The following is a 10,003-nucleotide window of genomic DNA, read 5'->3' on the forward strand; positions in this document are numbered from 1 at the left end:
TTTTTCCCTCGTAATGCATTAAGAAAAGTTAGAGAATGTCGTTTGCGCATCAACCGTGATAAAAAAAAAATGATTTTGAAAAGAAAAAAGCTCTTCATACATGAACTGCAATGCCATTTTAGAAGGCTACAAAATCTCAGTGAAGTTTGTCTCGGAATACGATTTGTTCGTAATTTTGCATGCAAGCCGGGGTATTGTGTATGTGTTAAGATTCTTTTTTTTTTAAATATCAGTTACGAAAGGTTATGCTGACTTGCCTTTTTTGTCAGTTTTGGAGATGATTGAAGAGGGGTATTCATTATTTGGACCAATCCCATTAAACTTTTGACACCATTGTGCCTGATGACGACGTTTGCTATAATCATTACCAAGAAACGAGCTATATAGACAAGATCTAGTCTTCTATCTGTCTTCTTTCGTGCCTCCACTATGTATGTTAATAAAGACTGGTGCAAACCTTTCACTTTATTTTGTTTCAAAATCAGTCTTCGGTTTTTGTTGCCACTGTTGCAATTCTTTTTTTTTTTCTTAAAAACACTGGTCAATTCTTCTCGTAGCGCACATTGCAGGAAGTGTATTATTTCTTAACAACATTAGACACAAAAGACATTTTTCGATATTCAATTCACACATGAGAGGCATTACACTTTGTCATGAAACCGCACAGCTAATGAAAAGAAGAAGAAGAAGAAAAAAAAAAAAACAAACCCGAAGAAAATCTTCTGTTCTGTAGAATGGCCTTGATGAATTTAACTGTACTGTGTTTTACAATTCAACGAAATGCTACAAACCCACAGGTGTATTTACATAATAATGAGAAGATCAAAGAGAGTACGGAGCTCCAGTAATGATCATGTTGATAAAAATCAAGTTACAGTGATAATTTCATTCCCAAGGTCAATTTTTATGCCAGCCCCGACAGGCGATGGAAGCCTGTCGCAAAGTGTATCATAGGTGGCGCTGTTACAATTAATTAGAGGGTGCCTTAACAGAAACTGGTCGGCAAAATTTCTCTCTGTGTATACCTTTTAATAAACTATTATGCTACACCTCTACGGTCTATGTACCCTAATACCGGTATCATCATAGTACCATGCAATATTCATGTATGCCTTGATAAAATTAGATTATAGCTCCTAACTATAACAGAAAGCTCGATTGCAAGAACAAATATTAGCAATTTTTCTCAAATTACTCAGACAAGCTTTCGTCAAACTGTCTTTTTCTCACAAAAATCTTTGTAACGAAGGTATGTACCCGAGTAGGAATAAAGTCTAAAGTTTAGTGGTCTATTGGTATAATGACACCGCTTTGCACCACGCACTACGATTGACTTCCAGAAGGGGAAAAATGTTTTTGCCAACAAAAAAAAAAACCCAAACAAACAAAAAACAAAAACAAAAACAAAACACAAACAAACATAAGGCGATTACGGGTTTATGTCGGATCCAGATATCCTTGAAATGATCCCTTTCATGCCCCACAGAGAAAGACAACCCTGACAAGGAATATGCAAGTAAAGCCAACAAACGAAGGAATGAATTAAACGACAATAGATTGGATTAGTCTGAATTAGGACGTGTGTTTAATGAGGTTCCCCATGCACTGGAACATACCACGCTTGCTAATGTGGGCGTGGCGAGGAAGGGTACGGGTGGTGGTGATGGTGGTGGTGGTCAAAGGGGGGGGGGGGGGTCTGTGAGGAAACTGGGGACTCTTGAGACTGTTGCATAGTTCTTCTCGCGTAAAATACACACATAGAACCCGGTTTGAATGTAAACGGCGGATGCGGAATGACATGAATGTGTCGACGCCGGCTGACCTTTCGACGACCTTTCCATCTGACCTTCTCCCCTGTCAACTCGACAATAGGACGAACTATCAATGGCGTATAGTATCATCTTGTGACATGATCGGTCTATCGGAAGTCCTAATCGTCTCCTTGAGGTGTAGAATCAATGACTGGTGTGAATGCTCCACTTCCCTATCAGACAAAGAAAAAAAATTGTGTCTTGTGCTTTTATGAGTTATAATAAGACCAGCCTATTGAGAAATGTATAGTTGCCAGAAAAAAACTTAGCTATCAATGTCAATATGCAGTTATGAACCGGTATCGGATTTTGTTTTTGGTCTGACGTAAGTGGCGCTATTCCAATTAAGTTCACGACTCAAAGGTCCTCGACAGTGATGAATGATTTTTAGAGAGAATAAATTGCATCCATTCTTCAGCCACAGCTTCCAATCACATAGAAAGGAACGGGGGGGGGGGGGTTGGAGGAGGGGAGGAGGTGGGGGGAAGAAAAAGAGAATGAGTGTTTTATAATCATTATCCTATTTGCAAATCCAGTTTGTCTACGTATTGATTTACGCTGATCCCCTGTGAATGTATGCATGCGGACGAGAATGTATAGCCTGAGAAATTCCGTCGAACAATTACGAGATCGTTACCATTGATCCAATTTATCCTCGCTGGCCTAATAATCATCATGATGCGCATTCACCTTAAACATACAGGGAAACCATGACTTCCTCTTCGTCTGTGTGAACCTGATTGGCTGAATTTGATTTTTTTGATTTGGCATCTACTCTCGATCGAAGAAGTGATGGCCACACTTCGAGCAGAAAGGAAAAAAAAATAAATAAAAAAATTAAGTGTTCACATAATAAATCCAAAAGCTTGGAATTGGTCAGTTGAATGTTTTTGTTGTTGTGTAAGTTTTCTATTTGTAACATTCTTCGATAAAAAAACAGGATTTACTTTAATTTTTCGAGGAACGGCATGCATGTCAATGATAAAGTCATGATAAATAAGGGAGTCCAATTTTCATTTTGTATAAATCTACGAATTATTATGCAGGGAACGTGGAGCGTTATATAGCGTCTGTGAGTTCTATGTGTGTGTGTGTATGTGTGTGTGTGTGTGTGTGTGTGGGCTGTGGGGGTAGTCTTATAGGTGTTTTTTTGTGTTTCCCCGATTTGTTTAAAGCTTTTTAAAAGTTGAAAGTGTGTGTGCAAGTTAGGGGTAGGATTGTAACACTCAGAATGACCTCCTCCCCGGTTCCACGGTCCCTGATATGGGCACTACCTCCGGTCTGGATGCCGACTTAACATTCATTTCAATTCAATTCAGTCCAATTCAATTCAGTTCAGTTCAATTCAGTTCAATTAAATTAAATTAAATTGAATTAAATTAAATTAAATTAAATTAAATTAGATTGAATTAAATTAAATTCAATTCAATTCAATTCATTACAATTCAGTTCAGTTCAATTAAATTAAATTAAATTGGATTAAATTAAATTAAATTAAATTGAATTAAATTGAATTAAATTCAATTCAATTCAATTCAATTCAGTTCAGTTCAATTAAATTAAATTCAGTTCAATTCAATTCAATTCAATTCAATTCAATTCAATTCAGTTCAATTCAATTCAATTCAATTCTATTCAATTTTTTTTGAAAAGAACACAGAATTTCACTTTCCTTGATAACAGAGAGTAAGATAGTTTCACAAAACAAAGTAAACTGAGAGGAATATAGTTGTGGAACCTTGAAGTAATACCTTGTCATGAGAACTCGAAGTGATAAAGACGAAATAACAAAAAGCAAACTTCGAAAAATGGAAGGACCCACTAAAAGTCTAGAAAAAAAAAGTCTAGAAAAAAGTCTGAAAACCCACTATAAGAAGACAGAGTAACTAATAGACACATATTGCTTTGGAACGAAAAACAAAAAAACACGAAACCGATATTTGGATGCCGCTTTCATCTTGAAATCAGCAGGTGAGTTGATTTGATATATCCGGCAATAGTTCCCGAAGGTATCTCCTTTTTTTCTTTATTTTTTATTCATTTGTTAATACATTCAAATGTCGGGGACAAGGTACTTCTGAACGAGTAAGCTGTGCAGCTAGGGAAGGGGTTAGATAGAGGATAAATAATGCGCGTCACGTTTCCTCTCTCTTATATACCTCACTCTCGTCTCTGGATTACTTCTCCCCTCTTCGGATGTGTCCTTTTATCAACATTACTCTCTCTTTCTTTTGGTGCAACAAGTTCCTTGTCTCTTCCTGGAAAACCTTTCTATCTGCCTATCTTTATATATATATATATATATATATATATATATATATATATATATATTTGTTTGTTTACTTATTTGATAAAGGTCTCCATTAGGTAGAATTTTTCTAAGTTGTTCGTTTATCTGAACGATTTCTCAAGAAGATACTAAAAGAAGGAAAACGCGCAAACGTAGTGTATGTGCAGACGTTTATCTCATAAAAGAATAGAGACTACACTTATTATTATTATGTATCACACACAAAAAACAACCTTCTATCATAAACCCCTTCTGTGCTAGGGATTTTTGACAGTGTGTATAATGGGATTTTCAGTGCCAGTCGACACTCAAAGCAAACAAAAGGTAGCAGGCCCGTAACTTGAGGGGGGGGGGGGGGGTGTTCAGGGAGTTCCGTGGAACCCCCATCCACCCCCTCCCCACTACCGTTTGTTAGCAGCAAAAAAAAAAAAAAACAAAACAAAACAAAACAAAAAACAAACCAACACATAACAATGAATACAAATAAAAAGAAAAAATTAGTTGCGGGACCTACCCCCCCCCCCAAAAAAAAAAAAGAAAACCAAACAAACAAACAACAAATAGATAAATAAAATGGGCTTGTAGTGACACCAGGTAAATGCGATGAAGCCATCCCTTTTCTTTTTCTTCTTCTTCTTCTTCTTCTTCTCCTTCTTCTTCTTCTTCTTCGTCTTCTTTTTGGATTAAACTGATTGAACTTGGAAGTGGCACCAGAAATATTTCTAAAAAGGTCCACCACACAACTAATTCTGAGCCCTCCCACAAAAATCAGTGATACGGGCCTGGTTTGATGACACTCTTAGCGAACTTTTTTGGGGGAACACCTCATCACCCCCTCTTATCCTTGCACCATGCCTCAACCCTTATAATGATGGTAATGGCAATGACGATAAAAGGATAACAATGATTATAACAATGATAATATATGGTATTTATAAGACGCCTAATCCATCTAATAATCAAATGCTGTACTAGGTGCAAACTTGTATGTACAAAAAGAAAGGAAATCACAACGTGAAACAGCATAGTACATTATGAGAATATTGTAATTCAAGTATTGCGGGCCAAGTTAAAGAAATAATACTTGAGGTTATTTCTTAATGCTCCCAAAGAATTAGTATTCATGATAATGACAATAGGGATGTAGTATAATAATGATGATAGTAATAGCAATGATAGTGCTAGCAATGAGCTGCAATGTTAATAGTGATAAATGATAATAACAATAATCGTCGTCATCATCATCATCATCATGAAAATGTGACAAGAGCTCAACTTGCCTGTCTGCCTGTAAGTTAATTTGTTCTTTCCTCTTGTCTATTACATCACCCCGTCAATGTCGTGTATGCACCCACATATTACTTTGTTACTGATTTTGCATATCTGCTTTAATACCAAGGAGCCACATTATATAGAATATTGCTACCAAATTTCTTGGGTGATACTACTAACTAGTCCCTTGGATCTTATACTGTCTCAGTTTGAATTATTCTGCGAGATCTCGAAAGACCTCGTCAAGTTACAACTAAAATGAGCCCCTACGTAACCAGCGAGGTATGCAGGAAAAAGCAATTTGGATTATCGTCCTAACAATAAAGGGACGTAAGCCCTTTCTCGTAAGGATTGCCTTGGTTCTAATACGAATGCGAGCCTTAATATGGAATCTTTTCCCCCAGGAGGCCTGGTTTTTCCTCTCCTCTCTCCCTACCTCTTCAACAAACTGACAGTAAAGTTATTTTTGCTCAGTATTTTCTTTTTCCTTTCTGGAATGTCAAAGATTGTACTTTGCTTCAATTAACTGATGCAATTACAACCAGGAAATGCATTTTGCGACACAGAGGTTGCGCCCTGGAGTGGTTCTTTCTGTTTTGAATACCTTATTAAGAAAAAGGCACAGGACGGAAGCAGAATTTGAACAGGACAATCTGAAAATACAAAGACAACGGACAAACTGCTAGATGCAATCCGTGTAGATAAAACTGTGTCCATCGTGTAAGCGCAGAAAGCATATATACCTTTATTATCACATGATTGTTTGATCAGTTTGTCGTTGTTTGTAAGACTTGCATGCTACTACTACTAGGCTACTATTACTGCTACTACTACTACTACTACTACTACCACTACTACTACTACTACTAACAATAATAATAATAATGATAATGATGATAGTAATAATGATAATAATAGATAGTAATAGATAGTAATAATAATGATAATAATAATAGATAGTAATAGATAGTAATAATAATAATAATGATAATGATGATAGTAATAATGATAATAATAGATAGTAATAGATAGTAATAATAATAATAATAATAATAGATAGTAATAGATAGTAGTAATAATAATAATAATAATAATAATAATAATAATAATAATATTAATAATACAATAAATTTGTAATGCTGCACGTGTTGCATGTGCTCCATAGATTGTCATTCACTTAAAGGCATAATTTGCCATTTGCAGATGGAACAAAAACCCAACATTAGTGCTATAAAATAGTCCTAAAATGTGAGTTTGGGATAGAAACATCCACTGTAAAAATTAAAATCCTTTTAATCAATGTTAAGTATTGTTAAATACACAACATGTGAACAATAGTTTTGATAAAATTGTTTCCAGACTAAATCGTCTACAGTTGTGGTTTATTGAGAAAAATACTGATATCTCTTTATGTTTCAGGCTTTATTGTGAAAATTTCATGTGGTAGGATGTTTTGTGATATAGCAGACCTACACGTATGCATCAAATGTGATAATTATCTTGAACATTTTTAAAATCACTGCTCCCAAAGGTAAACAGGACCTTTAAGAGTGGGACCATTCAGCCATTCAAGATGGTACAAACTTCTTGCCTAGTGCAATACGCCATAGCTTCTCTAGACGAATGGCTGCCAACAACGATAGATTAAATAATGCGTCTAAATACAATGTTTCTAAGCGCTAGGGAAAAAGAAAAGAAAAAAAATGAGAGATAATGCAGTTAAGTATAAATGATAAGATATATTATCATGCACAATAAAACAGAATAAGAAAAACCAGAGCAATGCATACTTTGTAAGGTTTACAGAAAATTAAGTATCGAGTGGAAAAGAGTGGTCTCCTGAAAAGCAGGTCTCATAAGAGGTGGATCACTCCAGGGAGGTGGGAAGGTAATGTGAAACGATATTTCATCCAGAATTTACTATAGTACAGCTGAAATATATAGCTGTTAAATTTACTGCAGTTGACAAAGACATCATCGCTCTAAAATATCAACTGTTTTAATGTATATGAAAATACGATATCAAACGATAAAACATACTAAAAAAAAAACCCCAATGCAAATAATAAGAAAATATAAGATCTCTGTAATCGTATAATAATAAATGCAAAAGATATTAGTTGTTATGCAACAAGCGAGGTATAATCGGAAGGCCCATTCGGTCTCTCTGATGATGGATTTTCTTCAAAATGTTACAAAAACAACGAGAAAAGATAGCGCTTAAATTGTTTTGAGATCATGGATATGTAAAGTGTGTGTATGTGTGTGTGTGTGTGTGTGCGTGTGTGTATGTGTGTGTGAATGTGTGTGTGTATGTGTGTGTGCGTGTGTGTGTACGTGTGTGTGAATGTGTGTGTGTGCGTGTGTGTGTGTGTGTGTGAGTGTGCGTGTGTGTGTGAGTGTGCGTGTGTGTGTGTGTGTTTGCGTGTGTGTGAGTGTGTGAGTGTGCGTGTGTGTGTGTGTGTGTGTGTGCGTGTGTGTGAAAGAGAGACAAAGAGAGTGAGAGGAAGGGGATAGCGTAAATAAATATCGTGACCTCTCATATTTAAACTTCATTTCACTTCATTATAGAATATCTCTATATTTTTCACACGAGACATAGACAATGGTTTGTATGCTGACAGACAACAGCATACAATTTTGGATTCGAAATTAGGGAAGGAAAAATGTTAGTAGAAGACAGGATTGTCTAAGTATGCCTGGATGGATTTCATCACGACGCAAACTTGATGAAGCATCACAATACAATGACAACAGACAGCTGAATTTACCTTATTTTTATTTCTTTTGTTTTTGTTGCATGATACTTAAAGGAGACCTCACGATGATTTTCAGATTTTTACGTTTGGACAACTATGAATTAGTTATACTTAGGACAGAGTTTCACAGTTTATGATGATTGGGATGAAGGATAAGAATATTTTTTGAAATCTATAACAAATTGCAATGAACAAGGATGATGACATGGCAGGGTCACCATAAGAATGCATGAGTTGGAGCTCAAGGAAGCAGAACAAAAGAAAAAGGCAGGCATACATTATACACAGGTGAACTCGCAAGCAAGCGGTATTGTAATGGAATTACATTGCTACATTTCTGAAATATGTGAGCCTCCTATGTCATCATCCTTGCTCGGTGTAATTTGTTTAAGGGTATTCAAAGTATTGCTTCTCTGCCCAAGAACCACGATAAATTCCACAAATATATACACTGAGCTGTTGATTTATGTACTACATGCTGAGAAACTATGAAAATCGTCTGGAATGCCCCTTTAACAGGGCGAAACAAAATGGGAAACTAATAAAACATTTCCGTATTTACATAATGCGAAAATTTTTCCCTGCATGTATTAATGTATCTGTTGTGTGTACTGTGTAAGAAGAAGAAGAAGAAGAAGTGGGCAAGGACGTTATTCATATCTCGCTGGAATGAATTTTGGCGGCTATGTCTTCTTCGGAGCTCGCAAAATATCCAAACCGACGGTCATCAGTAATGACCATGACGTCATAAGGGCTTTTTACACTTGTGTTTCTTAACCCCGGACTTTCTCTGACCCAGGACTATCGTTAGTCCCGTACCAATTTTTTCAGCTTTTTACACTGGCCAATTAGTCCCGTACTATCTCTTGTCCGGGGCTAAGGAGAAAACTGACCTTTTTACACTCGTATTTCTTAGCCCGGGACTTTCCAAACCACATGAATATTCATAATTACGCTGTGTACTGTACACGTACACGCACGCACCGGCAGCACTTGATTGCCTCGTTTCTGATTGGTCAGTGAGGGTCGGACTTCGTCTCCGTCGCTTAGCCCAGGATTATTTTTTCGTTCTGTTTACACTCACTTGCTTGGCACCGCAATTGCGGTGCTAGCACCGCAATTGCGGTGCTAACCCCTGCTATTTTGCAGGGCCAGATAGTACCGTACTATCGGTGGGGCTAGCCCACTTTGGCAAAAACGAGTGTAAACAGAAAGTGGGCTAAGGATAGTCCCGTACCAACGGTGGGGCTAAGGCCCCCCCCCCCCCCCCCCCCTTAGCCCCACCGATAGTCCGGGGCTAAGCAAAAATTTACAAGTGTAAAAAGCCCTATAGCCGCAGCGCCACCACCGGTGTGATTTATTGCCCGCTGTCGGCGCCTATCAGATTTCCGCGCATTAAAGAATCATCACCCGCCATCCATATTATACACCCGCATTCTTTACAGCTGTCTCGGCTGTGAGTCAGCCCACTCTTTCCATAAATAAATACATATATTTTTTCTCTTATTTTTGTTTGATAGTTGCTGGTATCGATTTTCAGAGAATAGAGGATATTTGATAGGCGTACAAGTGGACCTCTCCTCTTATCGTCCGGAAAAGGAAAAAGCTGATGGGATACATCGTATCTCCCCTGCGGTTTGAATACGACAACGTGGCTTTAACCTCATTTGCTCACACTCTGCCATAAAGACTACATAGGGAGAATTCCATGTCTTATATAAACAATAAACGAAACGAACAAACAACGGTTGCTTTGAACAAAAGGATCGGAAAAGAAAGGAATGGTTCAAAAAGTTGTGAAGGACACTTCAACAGAATCTGATGCAGCAAGACCTTATTTTTTCTTCTTCTTTATTTAGGAAGCAAATCGT

The sequence above is a fragment of the Diadema antillarum genome, unplaced genomic scaffold (assembly GCF_040938485.1).
Source record: "Diadema antillarum isolate AM-2024a unplaced genomic scaffold, OU_Dant_1.0 seq00001482_RagTag, whole genome shotgun sequence".
Classification (NCBI taxonomy): domain Eukaryota; kingdom Metazoa; phylum Echinodermata; class Echinoidea; order Diadematoida; family Diadematidae; genus Diadema; species Diadema antillarum.